The sequence below is a fragment of the Mesoplodon mirus genome, assembly GCF_964341445.2.
Source record: "Mesoplodon mirus genome assembly, chromosome: 2".
Taxonomy (NCBI): Eukaryota; Metazoa; Chordata; class Mammalia; order Artiodactyla; family Ziphiidae; genus Mesoplodon; species Mesoplodon mirus.
In genome coordinates, this window is record NC_138977.1 from 151,538,481 (window position 1) to 151,555,651 (window position 17,171).

Genomic DNA, 17,171 nt, shown 5'->3' on the forward strand with positions numbered 1-17,171 from the left:
TACATAGCATGACACCATTATAGACCACAATAAAAAATACCCAAAGTTATCTTTATATTTATTCTCTTTGATAAAATTAAGGAGCAGTTTAATTTGGGGGAACACTCTAACACTGTGAAAGTTAACTCAGAGAATGATTTTTATTAAGCTCTTCCGCCAAATTCTTGGGAGTTCATCCTTTTTAGGAATTACATTTTCATATTTTCAGCTTATAGTGAGTATTTAATATATTTTGTGATAATTCTTCAGCTATTTTGCCAAAAGGTAAGAGTTATTCCCCTTTTAGCATGGTCAATAACATAGATAAGGAATGTCACATCATTAAAAAATACAATTTTATAGGGTTTGAGGTATATAGAATTTTTTCAATATTTAGTGTGACTTGAAATATGTTTTAATATTTTCTGTGGTAATTTTTTAGCACATATTTTCTGGCATGATATAAAATGGCAGCTGGAATGGCATAAGTATTTCTATGTCAGACATATCAAGTTTGAGGGACGAGAGAGGACAATATGAAGAAGTCCATCTGTTGGGAATGTGGCCCTAGACCTGTGGACAAAGGGCAGACCTAGAGATGCTAGAATTGAGATTTGAGGCAGAGCAACAGATGAGGTCAACAAGAGAACCTGTGGAAATGGAGGAGAGGCTGTGTGATGTGAAGGTAATATGTATAAAAGTATCTGCCACAGCGCCTGGCACATACTATGCACCTTATATATGGTCTGTACTATAGAGTGGACTGGCAGTCAAGGAGCATTGGGGTTATGCAAAGAAAAAGAAGCTAGAGGGAGTGGTTTAAGAAATAGGAGAATCTTCAGCAAAGCAGCAGGATACAAGATTAACATTCAGAAATCAGTTGCATTTCTTTACACTAATAATGAAATATCAGAAAGGGAATTAAAAAAAAACCTTTTAAAATTGCAACAAAACAAAACAAAACCCTAGGAATAAACCTGGCCAAGGAGGTGGAAGACTTATACACTGAGAATTATAAAACATTAATAAAGGAAATTAAAGGGGATTCAGAGAAATGGAAAGATATCCTATGCTCTTGGAATGGGAGAATTAATACTGTTAAAATGGCAATACCACCCGAAGCAATCTACAGATTTAATGTGATCCCTATCAAATTACCCATGACATTTTTCACAGAACTAGAACAAATAATCCAAAAATTTATATGGAACCATAAAAGACCCAGAATTGCCAAAGCAATCGTGAGGAAAAAAAAGCAGGAGGCATAACTCGCCCAGATATTAGACAATACTACAAAGCTACAGTAATTAAAGCAGTGTGGTATTGGTACAAAAACAGACATACAGATCAATGGAACAGAATAAAGAGTCAAGAAATAAACCCACACACCTACAGTCAATTAATCTTCAACAAAGGAGGCAAGACTATACAGTGGGAAAAAGGCAGTCTCTTCAGCAAATGGTACTGGGAAAGTTGGACAGCTGCATGTAAATCAATGAAGTTAGAACACACCCTGACACCATGCACAAAAATAAACTCAAAATGGCTTAAAGACGAACATAAGACATGATACCATAAAACTCCTAGAAGGAAGCATAGCATAGGCAAAACATTCTCAGAAGTAGGTTGTATCAGTGTTTTCTTAGGTCAGTCTCCCAAGGCAATAGAAATAAAAACAAAAGTAAACAAAGGGGACCTAATCAAACTTACAGGCTTTTGCACAGCAAAGGAAACCATAAAAAGACTAAAACTAAAACAAAAACAAAAACAAAGAGGCAACCTATGGAACGGGAGAAAATATTTGCAAATGATGCAACTGACAAGGACTTAATCTCCAAAATATACAAACAGCTTATACAAGTCAACAACAAAAAAACAAACAACCCAATTGAAAAATGGGCAGAAGACCTTAATAGACATTTCTCCAAAGAAGACATACATACAGATGACCAGTAGGAACATGAAAAGATGCTCAACATCACTAATTATTAGAAAAATGCAAATCAAAACTACAGTGAGGTACCACCTCACACTGGTCAGAATGGCCATCATTAAAAAGTCTGCAAATAACAAATGCTGGAGAGGATGTGGAGAAAAGGGAACCCTCCTACACTGTTGGTGGGAATGTAAGTTCGTACAGACAACAATGGAAAGCAGTATGGAGGTTCCTCCGAAAACTAAAACTAGATTTACCATATGATCCAGCTATCCCACTCCTGGGCATATACCTCCCAAAACTATAATTCAAAAAGTTACATGCACCCCTATGTTCATAGCAGCACTATTCACAATAGCAAAAACATGGAAACAACCTAAATGTCCATCAACAGATGAATGAGGAAAGAAGATGTGGTACAAATATACAATGGAATACTACTCAGTCATAAAAAAGAACGAAATAATACCATTTGCAGCAACATGGATGCAACTAGAGATTATCATACTAAGTGAAGTAAGTCAGAAAGAGAAAGACAAATAACATGATATCACTTATATGTGGAACCTAAAATATGGCAACAATGAACCTATCTACAAAACAGAAACAGATTCACAGGCATAGAGAACAGCCTTGTGGTTGCCAAGGGGGAGGGGGGCGGGAGAAGGATGGACTGGAAGTTTGGGGTTAGTAGATTCAAACTATTACATTTAGACTGGATAAACAACAAGGTCCTACTGTATAGCACAGGGAACTATATCCAATCTCCTGGGATAAACCATAATGGAAAAAAATACAAAATAAAGAATGTATATATGTGTATAACTGAGTCACTTTGCTGTACAGCAGAAATTAATACAACATCGTAAATCAACTATACTTCAATAAAAAAATAAAATTAGAAATAGAACCTTTTTATTAAGGGCTGGAGTATTTAATAAAATTTCTTCATCATTGGGGTCCTTTCTCCCAGGATTGAAATCTACACAAGTATCTCTAATAGCTGGTAATAAAAAGACTCAAAGTTCAGTTGACAAGAAAATTAACTTCTTTACACTGAGTGACGTTAGCAACATTGGCAAACAAGAAGATTGCAGAGGTCATGGGACGGAAATGCAATAATCAGAGCTTCTGAGTTAATTATTAGGGCAAATTCCTCACCACTCTTTCTAACATCCTTCTGCTTTCAGAGGTGAAATCCTTTACTTTATAAATACAGTTTATCAAAGACTCTTGTATTTTAGAGTAAATATTAATTATAAAGCAGTTTCTAGAATACGAAGCCTAATCTCTAAAGTGTTTCAATCTTCAGGCAATTATTCAAAACCTTTTTATTCTGGAAAATTTCAAACATATACAGAATTAGAAAAAAAAAGAATATTAATCTCCATCTGCCATCACTCATTTTGCCAGTCTTGTTTCATCTATCTCCTTGCACATCTCCCACAGCCAAAAAAAGAAAAAAAAAAAAAAAAAAAAGGGTCGCTTGCATCCTAACAATGAGTAAAAAGCCAGGTAATAACTTATCAAACCCATCAGAGAACTGAGGTTGCAAGGCAACCAGATAAATTCTAAAGGGTGACAAGCCTCTCCATGGAGAAATGGCACAGACAACCTGTTTCACCTTTTGCAGAGCATAGACAGAAGAGGTTGTTGTCATAAAAGCAGGAAAAAGAAAACGGTTAAAGTTTTAACAAAACCTTAAAGCTGAGTGGGGGCTACACTGACAGTTTAGGGTATTTGTGAACTTTTGAGTCATTCATTTGTCAATTCTTGTCCATTGGTCTCTACTTGGTGTTCACAAAAAAGACTGTGAGTACAGTCTTGGGTACAGGCCAGGAGATCCGAGAGCATGCTTCTTGGTGAAAATCTGTCCACTTTCTAGACTTTTCTCACATGCAAAGTAAAAGCTGTAAACCTCTGGGGGATGGGCAGGAAACCATTCTACTCCCAGGGCCCAGGCATAGGTACAGTGCTGCAGAGGAAGGGACAGAAGCAAAAGCCATATGCCACAGTGAGAAGGACAGGAAACTCCTCTGCCCAACCACGAGTCTTGTACTGGGAAGAAGAGCTGTATGCTGCTGGAGGAGAGGCAGAAAACCTTCTCCAGCCCAAGACTCCCAAGAGTTTGATTCCTAGAGCTGGGAGGGCAGAAAAATTGGGAAAGCCTACACCTAAGCACCTGGGTACACATGGCCTGCCTAAGGCTGAGGATGGGCAGGAGAAATAAGAAGCCTCTACATCCCACCATAAACTACTCATCAAGTAACAAACAATGACAGTCCACTGCTAGAGAAAAAGGAAAAAATAACAAGGTGGTAGGTTTAAATTCAATCATATAAATAAGTACATTAACTATAAATGCTTCAAACATCCCAACTGGATGGCAGACATTGTTAGATTGAATTGAATATGTAATTAAAACCCTCCCTACAAAGAAAACTCCACACTCAGATGGCTTCACTGGTAAATTCTACCAAACATTTAAGGAAGAAATATACCAATATTACTCAAATGTTTTTGGAAAATAGAAGAGAAAGGAATACTTCCCAACTCATTTTATGAGACTAGCATTCACTCTGATTCCAGATCAAAGATATTTCAAGAAAAGACAATTTAAGACTAATATATCACATAAACGTGGATGCAAATATCTTCAGCAAAATATTAGATAATAAAATCCAGAAATATATGAAAAGGATAAAACATCATAACTAAGTTGGATTATCCCAGGACTGTAGGGTTGATTCATGTTCACTAATCAGTGTAATTCACCGTATCAATAGACTAAAAGGGAAAAACCATATGATCCTCTCAAAAGATGCAGGAGAAAAAAAGTATTTCATGCCACATTCACAGAAAGATAGACATGATGAAAAGGCAGAGGGCTATATACCAGATGAAGGAACAAGATAAAACCACAGAAAAACAACTAAATGAAGTGGAGATAGGCAACCTTCCAGAAAAAGAATTCAGAATAATGATAGTGAAGATGATCCAGGACCTCGGAAAAAGAATGGAGGCAAAGATCGAGAAGATGCAAGAAATGTTTAACAAAGACCTAGAAGAATTAAAGAACAAACAAACAGAGATGAACAATACAATAACTGAAATGAAACCTACACTAGAAGGAATCAATAGTAGAATAACTGAGGTGGAAGAACGGATAAGTGACCCAGAAGACAGAATGGTGGAGTTCACTGCTGCAGAACAGAATAAAGAAAAAAAAAATGAAAAGAAGACAGCCTAAGAGACCTCTGGGACAATATTAAATGCAACAACATTCGCATTATAGGGGTCCCAGAAGGAGAAGAGAGAGAGAAAGGACCCGAGAAAATTTTTGAAGAGATTATAGTCGAAAACTTCCCTAACTTGGGAGAAGCAATAGCCACCCAAGTGCAGGAAGTGCAGCAAGTCCCATACAGGACAAACCCAAGGAGAAACACCCCGAGACACTTAGTAATACAGTTGGCAAAAATTAAAGACAAAGAAAAATTATTGAAAGCAGCAAGGGAAAAATGACAAATAACATACAAGGGAACTCCCATAAGGTTAACAGATGATTTCTCAGCAGAAAATCTAGAAGCCAGAAGGGAGTGGCATGATATACTTAAAGTGATGAAAGGGAAGAATCTACAACCAAGATTACTCTACCCTGCAAGGATGTCATTCAGATTCGATGGAGAAATCAAAAGCTTTACAGACAAGCAAAAGCTAAGAGAATTCAGCACCACCAAACCAGCCCTACAACAAATGCTAAAGGAACTTCTCTAAGTGGGAAACACAAGAGAAGAAAAGGACCTACAAAAACAAACCCAAAACAATTAAGAAAATGGTCATAGGAACATACATATTGATAATTACCTTAAACGTGAATGGATTAAATTCTCCAACCAAAAGACACAGGCTTGCTGAATGGATACAAAAACAAGACCCATCTATATGCTGTCTACAAGAGACCCACTTCAGACCTAGGGACACATTCAGACTGAAAGTGAGGGGATGGAAAAAGATATTCCATTCCAATGCAAGTGGAAATCAAAAGAAAGCTGGAGTAGCAATACTCATATCAGGTAAAATAGACTTTAAAATAATGTTACAAGAGACAAGGAAGGACACTACATAATGATGAGGGGATCAATCCAAGAAGAAGATATAACAATTATAAATATATATGCACCCAACATAGGAGCACCTCAATACATAAGGCAACTGCTAACAGCTATAAATGAGGAAATCGACAGTAACACAATAATAGTGGGGGACTTTAACACCTCACTTACACCAATGGACAGATCTTCCAAAATGAAAATAAATAAGGAAACAGAAGCTTTAAGTGACACAAGAGACCAGATAGATTGAATTGATGTTTATAGGACAGTCCATCCAAAAACAGCAGATTACACTTTCTTCTCAAGTGCGCACAGAACAGTCTCCAGGATAGATCACATCTTGGGTCACAAATCAAGCCTCAGTAAATTTAAGAAAATTGAAATCATATCAAGCATCTTTTCTGACCACAACGCTATGAGATTAGAAATGAATTACAGGGAAAAAAATGTAAAAAAAACACACACATGGAGGCAAAACAATACGTTACTAAATAACCAAGAGGTCACTGAAGGAACCAAAGAGGAAATCAAAAGCACCTAGAGACAAATGACAATGAAAACACGACGATCCAAAACCTATGGGATGCAGCAAAAGCGGTTCTAAGAGGGAAGTTTATAGCTATACAAACCTACCTCAAGAAACAAGAAAACTCTCAAGTAAACAATCTAACCTTACACCTAAAGGGACTAGAGAAAGAAGAACAAACAAAACCAAAGTTAGCAGAAGGAAAGAAATCATAAAGATCAGACAGAAATAAATGAAATAGAAACAAAGAAAACATTAACATAGATCAATAAAACTAAAAGCTGGTTCTTTGAGAAGATAAACAAAATTGATAAACCATTAGCCAGACTCATCAAGAAAAATAGAGGACTCAGTAAAATCAGAAATGAAAAAGGAGAAGTTACAAGAGACACCGCAGAAATACAAAGCATCCTAAGAGACTACTACAAGCAACTCTATGCCAATAAAATGGACAACCTGGAAGAAATGGATAAAGTCTTAGAAAGGTATAGCTTCCAAGACTGAACCAGGAAGAAACAGAAAATATGAACAGACCAATCACAAGTAATGAAATTGAAACTGTGATTAAAAATCTTCCAACAAACAGAAGTCCAGGACCAGATGGCTTCACAAGTGAATTCTAACAAACATTTAGAGAAGAGCTAACACCCAACCTTCTCAAACTCATCCAAAAAATTTCAGAGGAAGGAACACTCCCAAACTCATTCTATGAGGCCACCATCACCCTGATACCAAAACCAGACAAAGAAAGTAAAAAAAAAGAAAATGACAGACCAATATGATGAATATAGATGCAAAAATCCTCAAGAAAATACTAGCAAACAGAATCCAACAACACATTAAAAGGATCATACACCACGATCAAGTGGGATTTATCCCAGGGATGCAAGGATTCTTCAATATAAATCAATCAATCAATGTGATACACCGTATTAACAAATTGAAGAATAAAAACCGTATGAACATCTCAATAGTTGCAGAAAAAGCTTTTGACAAAATTCAACACCCATTTATGATAAAAACTCTCCAGAAAGTGGGCATAGAGGGAACCTACCTCAAGGTAATAAAGACCGTATATGACAAACCCACAGCAAACATTATTCTCAATGGTGAAAAACTGAAAGCATTTCCTCTAAAATCAGGAACAAGACAAGGATGTCCACTGTCACCCCTATTATTCAACATAGTTTTGGAAGTCCTAGACATGGCAATCAGAGAAGAAAAAGAAATTAAAGGAATACAAATTGGAAAAGAAAACGTAAAACTGTCACTGTTTGCAAATGACATGATACTCTACATAGAGAATCCTAAAAATGCCACCAGAAAATGACTAGAGCTAATCAATGAATTTGGTAAAGTAGCAGGATACAAAATTAATGCACAGAAATCTCTTGCATTCCTATACACTAATGATGAAAAATCTGAAAGAGAAATTAAGGAAACACTCCCATTTACCATTGCAACAAAAAGAATTAAATACCTAGGAATAAACCTACCTAGGGAGACAAAAGACCTGTATGCAGAAAACTGTAAGGCACTGATGAAAGAAATTAAAGATGATACCAACAGATGGAGAGATATACCATGTTCTTGGATTGGAAGAATCAACATTGTGAAAATGACTATACTACCCAGAGCAATCTACAGATTCAGTGTAATCCCTATCAAATTACCAATGGCATTTTTTTATGGAACTAGAATAAATCATCTTAAAATTTGTATGGAGACACAAAAACCCTGAATAGCCAAAGCGGTCTTGAGGGAAAAAAACGGATCTGGAGGAATCAGACTCCCTGACTTCAGACTATACTACAAAGCTACAGTAATCAAGACAATATGATACTGGCACAAAAACAGAAACATAGATCAATGGAACAAGATAGAAAGCCCAGAGATAAACCCACACACCTATGGTCAACAAATCTATGACAAAGGAGGCAAAGATATACAATGGAGAAAAGATAGTCTCTTCAATAAGTGGTGCTGGGAAAACTGGACAGCAACATGTAAAAGAATGAAATTAGAACACTCCCTAACACCATACACAAAAAGAAACTGAAAATGGATTCGAGACCTAAATGTAAGACCGGACACTATAAAACTCTTAAAGGAAAACATAGGAAGAACTCTCTTTGACATAAATCACAGCAAGATCTTTTTTGATCCACCTCCTAGGGTAATGGAAATAAAAACAAAAATAAACAAATGGCACCTAATGAAAGTTCAAAGCTTTTGCATAGCAAAAGAAACTATAAACAAGACGAAAAGACAACCCTCAGAATGGGAGAAAATATTTGCAAATGAATCAACGGACAAAGGATTAATCTCCAAAATATATAAACAGCTCATGCAGCTCAATATTAAAAGAGCAAAGAACCAATCCAAAAATGGGCAGAAGACCTAAATAGACATTTCTCTAAAGAAGACATACAGATGGCCAAGAAGCACATGAAAAGCTGCTCAACATCACTAATTATTAGAGAAATGCAAATCAAAACTACAATGAGGTATCACCTCACACCAGTTAGAATGGGCATCATCAGAAAATCTACAAACAACGAATGCTGGAGAGGGTGTGGAGAAAAGGGAACCGTCTTGCACTGTTGGTGGGAATGTAAATTGATACAGCCACTGTGGAGAGCAGTATGGAGGTTCCTTAAAAATCTAAAAACAGAATTACCATATGATCCAGCAATCCCTCTACCAGGCATATACCCAGAGAAAACTACAATTCAAAAAGACACACGCACCCCAATGTTCATTGCAGCACTATTTACAATAGCCAGGTCATGGAAGCAACCTAAATGCCCATTGACAGATGAATGGATAAAGAAGATGTGGTACATATATACCATGGAATATTACTCAGCCATAAAAAGGAATGAAATTGAGTCATTTGTTGAGACGTGGATGGATCTAGAGACTGTCATACAGAGTGAAGCAAGTCAGAAAGAGGAAAAGAAATATCGTATATTAATGCATGTGTGTGGAACCTAGAAAAATGGTACAGATGAACCGGTTTTCAGGGCAGAAGTTGAGACACACATGTAGAGAGCAAACGTATGGACGCCAAGGGTGGAAAACTGCAGTGGGGTGGGGATGGTGGTGTGCTGAATTGGGCGATTGGGATTGACATGTATACACTGATGTGTATAAAATTGATGACTAATAAGAACCTGCAGTATAAAACAAACAAACAAAAAACAACTAATACTAAACTTTCTTTGGGTTATTTGTATAGAATTATGTTAATATAAATGTTTCAGACATTACATGAAATTTCTAAAAATCTTATAAGTTCTGGTATAATGTTATAAGTCATAATTCTAGTTATTACTTTAAAATGTATATCTCAGAAATAGCTAAATTTCTTTGTCAATTGCATTATTATGAATTTTCATCAAATCTTTAACCGTGGTCATTTTTAAGTCTTTTGTCAATTATAGACAGTTCTGGGTGTACTCTGATGCTTTTGCAAAAATGTTCCTATAAAAGGGTTTCATCTTCAAGGAATTCATGGAAAAGAATCTGACAAGTGCAGGTTTCTGGTAACTGACTATACTGCTGAACTGAATGAATAAGCATTTTCAGAACTCTAATGGAAAACTGATGAATTCATAAAAGTGCTAACAAAAGATCAAGACAAAAAAATTAATTACATGGGACTGAGTGAACTGATGAGGATGATTATAATTTTTGTGACTTTCTGTTTGAATAAATTTAAAAAAATCCCACAAGGACTGAGAGGCAAAAAATATACAAATCAATTTTCACTGCAAAGTAAAGGAGCTGTTACAGTGGAGGATTACTGGACTGAATGTCAATATTATGACATAGTATGAGTGTGTTTCATGTTTGGTAATTGCAATCATTGTTGCTTTTGTTGTGGTCATCCATTTACAATGCTTGGTGTCAGTTTATTTATCTCTTTTAAAAGTAATATACAGTGTGTGTGTGTGAAAAAAAGTTAAAAAATAAAGTTAAAAGCAGAAAATAAATACTTAAGCCATTACTCCAGCAACAACAACAACAAAAGTATTTCACCAATTTAACACCCATGCATTGCAAAAATTTTTTTTTTTTTTTTTTTGCGGTATGCGGGCCTCTCACTGTTGTGGCCTCCCCCGTTGTGGAGCACAGGCTCCGGACGCGCAGGCCCAGCGGCCATGGCTCACGGGCCCAGCCGCTCCGCGGCATATGGGATCCTCCCAGACCGGGGCACGAACCCGTATCCCCTGCATCGGCAGGCGGACTCTCAACCACTGCGCCACCAGGGAGGCCCATTTTTTTTTTTTTTTTAATATATAAATTTATTTATTTATTTTTGGCTGTGTTGGGTCTTTGTTTCTGTGGGAGGGCCCCCCCTAGTTGCGGGGGGCGGGGGCCACTCTTCATCGCGGTGCGCGGGCCTCTCACTCTCCCGGCCTCTCTTGTTGCGGAGCACAGGCTCCAGACGCGCAGGCTCAGTAGCCGTGGCCCACGGGCACAGCTGCTCCGCGGCATGTGGGATCCTCCCAGACCAGGGCTCGAACCCGTGTCCCCTGCATTGGCAGGCAGACTCTCAACCACTGCGCCACCAAGGAAGCCCCATTGTAAAAATTTTCAGCAAACTAGGAAAAGAAGGGAACTTTCTCAACTTGATAAAGGAACTCTATAAAATACCTACAGTTATAATCACACTTAATGGTGAAAGAGTGAATGAATACTTTTTTGCTAAGATGAAAACCAGGCAAGGATGTTGCCTTTCACCATTTCTATTAAACTGGAAGTCCTAGACAGTGAAATAGACAAAGAGGGAAGAGAGAGAGAGAGAGAGAGAGAGAGAGAGAGAGAGAGAGAGAGAGAAATAATATATATGCATATCGGCCCTAGGCATTCCTTGTCTTTATTCAAAGATGACATGAACCTGTAGATTAAAAATCCCAATGCATCTACAAAAAAATACTAATGTCAATAAGTGAATTTAGCAGAATTTCAGGATATAAGGTCAAAATACAAAAATCAACCATATTTCTGTATGTACTACAGCAAGCAATTGAAATTGTAATAAAAATATGCTATTTAGCAGTGACAAAAACCATGAAAAATTTTGAAAAATTCCTATTGGCTTCTTTTTTTTTTTTTTCTTTTTAAAGTGAGAGGCTAGGTTTAATTCTCAGGATTACCTACCTGAGGATAGTACAGAAATACTTGGGAATATCTCTGTTAATATTAACTAGAGCTGCCACCTGCAGGCAAAAAATAAAATAGCAATTCACTGGGCCTTTTTTCTTTTTGAATGGGATTGAATTCATCATCAGTACTCATTTTTTCTTTACTTAAAATAATAGGGTGGGACTTTGGGATTGACATGTTCACACTGCAATATTTAAAATAGATAATCAACAAGGACCTACTGTAAATAAAATAAAATAAAATAATCTAGCTCCCTCTTCCTTCCAATGATTTACCAGTCTTTCCTGATTTTCCTTTGTTAGTTTTTTTAATTCCCATTTTTTCACTTGTTCTTTTGTCAACATCATCCTCTTCACCTCCCTTATTCAACTATCTTCCACACCAAAAGACACATGTGATAAGATTTCTGAACAATAATGATTGGATTTAGGAATTTAATTTTCGATTAGTTATTATGTACATAACCCTATGTCTTGCCATGTGTAAAACATTTATCTCAGATTTTAGCCTCCAAAGATTAGGAATGTGCAAATTTAGCTGTTTCTTTTTCTTGTTTCTTCCATGAATTATTTTTTAAGCCTTGGATTTAGCTTTAAGAAATATCAGTTTAGAGTGAATTTCACATAAAGTCATGAACGTCTTTTACTATTTCTCTTAATCTCTGGGTTTTTCTGAGATTAAGTTGCCACCATTAATTTTTCCTCATAGCTTCTTTGTTCTCGAGACTATTTTTCTTTGATTCTACCCATTAGGTAGTAATTAACTGGGATACAGTATGATGCTCCATTGACTGGATTTAAATATTCTAGTGTCAGTTGCTTTTATTTGTTCTTGAAAGGAAATATCTTAATTTCTAATAAGGATAAAAACATTTGTTTAGGACATAAAAAATTGTACCTTTAAATATTTAACTAAAGTATTAGCAGTATGAATTAGTCACTTTATGCTCTGTTATGCTATGCTAGCTAACAAATTAATCCTCACACTTTAGTGGCCTAACAAAATAAATGTTTACTTTTCATTCACAACATAGTTCAATAATGATTGAGATGTCTTCTTATAGAACTGGAACATGCACTATTCAAAGTTGCTTTGGGAGAGAATAGAGGGCTTGAAAAGGCAACTCAGCTTTTAACTGTGTTGGCTTGAATATGACATTCATCACTTCTGTTTACAATTTATTGGCTAGAACTTGATGTATGGCCCCAATCTAACTGTAGGGAAGGCTATGACATTTACAGAAGCACATGTATATTTTATGAGAATTAATAGTCTCTGTCACATTGCTTTTATTGTTAAATCTTGACTTTTATTTTTTTACAGAAAAGTGATATATGAAATAGAGAAAAAAAATTTCAAGCAAAAGAATTAGAATCCTAATATAGAACTTCCTTTACATTAAAATGTATATCTCAGAAATAACTAAATTTCCTTGTCAGTTGCATTAATATGAGTTTTCATCAAATCTTTAACCGTGGTCATTTTTAAGTCTTTTGTCATTTACAGACAGTCCTGGGTGTACTCTGATGCTTTTGCAAAAATGTTCCCGTAAAAGTGTTTCATCCTCAAGGAATTCATGGAAAAGACTCTGACAAGTACAGGTTTCTGGTAACTGACTATACTGCTGAATTGAATGAATAAGCATTTTCAGAACTCTAATGGAAAACTGATGAATTCATAAAAGTGCTAACAAAAGATCAAGATAAAAAAAAATTAATTACATGGGACTGAGTGAACTGATGAGGATGATTATAATTTTTGTGACTTTCTGTTTGAATAAAAAAAAATCCCACAAGGACTCAGTGGCAAAAAATATACAAATCAATTTCCACTGCAAAGTAAAGGAGCTGTTACAGTGGAGGATTACTGGACTGAATGTCAATATTGTGACATAGTATGAGTGTGTTTCATGTTTGGTAATTGCAATCATTGTTGCTTTTGTTGTGGTCATCCATTTACAATGCTTGGTGTCAGTTTATTTATCTCTTGTAAAAATAAAATACAGTGTGTGTGTGTGTGAAAAAAACAAAAAACAAAAAACAGATTTTAAGCCTACTCTGAAATATATTCTATGACATAGTTAAATATATTTAGTCTTTATTTCTATTAGCGAAACATTTCCATAAAGTGATTATGGTCAGCAATATTAGTCTATAAAATTTGCATGTGATAAGATGCACAGAATGCCTGTTGACAGTGATTCTCTTATTAGATCTCTTGATTTGAAATAAAGAAACCTTTCAAATCTACTGAAAAAATAAATAAATTAATTTAAAAAAAGAAGTAAAATTAGTCAAGTGAAATTTGGAGCCAAATTAATACAACATGAGATTTATTTATAATGCATTAACTATACACTCATGCTTATTGATTGATTTCAAAGGGATTTGTGGAGATTTAAAAATATGTCTACAAGTTCTTTACCATTCTTCTCTTCTAAAAGTGGAACCTAATTTCTAAGAGTGAGCTGGACTTAGAGATGCACTTCTAATGATAAAATACAGTGGATATTATGATGGTTGTGACTTCTAAAACTATATCATAAGAAGCATGGCTCCCTCCATGCTTTCTCTCTTGGGTCACTGGCTTTGGGGGAATATACCAAACAGTTCTATGTACAGTGAGGAACTGAGGCCTCCTGCCAACAGCCATGTAGCAGAACTGGTGTAGAAATGGATCCTGTAGTCCCAGTCAAGCCTTCAGCTGAAGCTCCAGCAAACTCATGAGAACTCCTGAGCCAGACCACCCAGCTCTGAAACTCCAGACACACGAAAACAGTGAGATAATAAATTTCTTTTTTTTAATTAAAAAATTTTTTTTGTTTTATTTTTTTTTTGGCTGCATTGGGTCTTCGTTGCTGCACGCGGGCTTTCTCTAGATGTGGCGAGCATGGGCTACTCTTCATTGCGGTGCACGGGCTTCTCATTGTGGTGGCTTCTCTTGTTGCAGAGCACGGGCTGTAGGTGCGCGGGCTCAGTAGTTGTGGCACACGGGCTTAGTTGCTCCATGGCATGTGGGATCTTCCTGGACCAGGGCTCGAACCCATGACCCTGCATTGGCAGGCAGATTCTTAACCACTGTGCCACAAGGGAAGCCCAATGTTTTTGTTTTTAATCACTATGATTTGGGGTAATTTGTTATGTAGCAGTAGATAACTAATTCAGTATTATAAGGTAAAATCAACTTTATTGGCATAAAAAATTTCCTAATGAAATGCTAAGTAAAAACATTTTAATTGGCACTAACACTTTTAAATAAAACTGTGAGTAATTCATGTGTGTAGGGGAGGAAGAGGGAAATGAGGAGTGGAGAACTGTTATTCATTAATTTTATTGTCCTCTTACAATATTATATTAACAAAATATTAACCAAATAATTCAGGAGAAAAACCAAGAGAATTTAGATGTTTTCATTTAAATATGTCAATAATACATAGAAATTTAATAACTGCAGTATACTCTCAACATTAAAAAGGATTCTAATTTAAAAATTAGTCATAATAATGTTTAGTTTACAGTAATTAAAATACGGATTCTGCATAATCTGTGTGTAAAATATACAAGATGTATTGATGAATATTAGAAGTCAGGCTATGGCCATATTCGTGTACACTGCCAAACACTTGCTTTATGAGTCAAATTAATATTTGAGGCCACATTGTTATCAATTTTCACTGTCATTGGTGATAAGAACTCTAAAAATAACCAGAACCCCTATGCTATTATAATGAAAGTCTGTGAAAAAGCATATTTGCTCTTGTTTGTGTGTCATATTACTTTTCTTTTGGTAATAAGTTCCAAAATAAAATTTAAGAACTAGCATATCCCTGAGGAGATTTTAAATATGGTCTGTATTGCATTAGTTTTAATATTCTATTTAATAAGTAACAACAACACCATTGTCTCCCAAAGAATCAGCCCACATGATCCTTATGCCCGTGGGTCAATAAACTTGACCAGGTTGATACCCTGACCTTGGGCATGCAGCTCATAATGAAATTTTAAAAAATCATTGAGATATAATTCACATACCATAAAATTCACCCCTTTAAAATGTACAATTCAGTAGTTTCTAGCACATTCACAATACAGTGCAATCATCACCGCTATCTAATTCCAGAACACTTTCATCACCCCCAAAAGGAACTCTGTATCCGTTAGCAGTCACTCCTCATTTTCGCTTCCTCTCAGCCCCTGGCAACCACTAATCTATTTTCTATCTTTGAACATCTCATATCTATGTTATCATACAACATATGGTCTTCTGTTCTTGGCTTCTTTCATTTAAGCACAATGTTTTCAAGGTTCATCCATGTTGTAACATGTGTTAGTACTTCATTCTTTTTTATGGCTGAATGACATTCCATTGTATGGGTGGATATACAACATTTTGTTTAGTTATTCATCAGTTGATGGGCATTTATGTTGTTTCCACTTTTTGGTTATTATGGATAATACTGCTTTGAACATTCGTGTACAGGTTTTTGTGTGGATGTGTGTTTTTATTTCTCTTAGGCATATATGTAGAAGTGGAACTCCTGGGTCATATGGAAATTCTATGTTTAAATTTTTGAGGAACTACCAAACTGGTTTCCAAAGCAGCTACACAATTTAAAATTCCCATCAGCAATCTATGAGTGTTCCAGTTTCTCCACATCCTTGCACAGGTGTTATTATCTGTTACTGATTATAGCCATCCTTGTGGGTGTGTACTAGTATCTTGTGATTTTCATTTTTATTTCCTAATGACTAATGATGTTGAGTATCATTTCAGGTACTTATTGGCCATTTGTATATTTTCTTTGGTGAAATATAATGAAAAATTTAAAAAACTTTCTCATGTCACCTATTTATCCAAGACATTAATAAATATAGGTATAAAAGTTTTAAAGATATTTTATGTATGAAATTATAATTTTTATATTACTCTTATATCAGCTGCATCTGCTTCTCTAGGGCCAGCCTTGAGCACGTGGTATGTGGAAGTTAGCCATGGTAGAGCATGTTAGGAGTGTTGCTTATCCAGTTTTGTACTTCCTAGGTACCCAAATGTCCAGGGTAGGTACCCAAATGTACCAGGGTAGGCACCACTTGGTTCAGGTATCTGTACCTGTTGAGTTCCTTAAGATGTGAAATTAATGAAGAAAAAAGAAGTTCGTTGAAAGTGAATACTGTTTAATGACAACTGTATTTAGTTTTCTATACTGTCGACTTAAGTGAAATTATATGCAACAACTGCTAATACTATACAGTAAGAATGTTGATATTATTAATTTTATTTATTTTGATTCATTGGTTACTCACTGTTCTATATTTTTAAAGACATTTAGTGGTACATATTTTTGTGATTGTAAGATTAATACACACTCATTGTAGAAAATTTGACAACTATAAAATACAAAAGAGAAAAACAATCAGTCTCTATTTTTCAGAGATAACCACTA

General features: G+C 35.6%; 1 protein-coding gene across 1 annotated transcript in view; it reads left to right on the forward strand.

Moving 5' to 3' along the window:
* The window catches only part of LOC309814958 (uncharacterized protein), a gene marked incomplete at its 5' end in the record, with an annotated part of 34,274 nt that extends 20,636 nt beyond the window's left edge, over positions 1–13,638 (forward strand). The window contains one exon of the transcript XR_014295784.1: positions 13,235–13,638. The remainder of the gene's footprint in view (positions 1–13,234) is intronic.
* Positions 13,639–17,171: the final 3,533 nt, after the last annotated feature.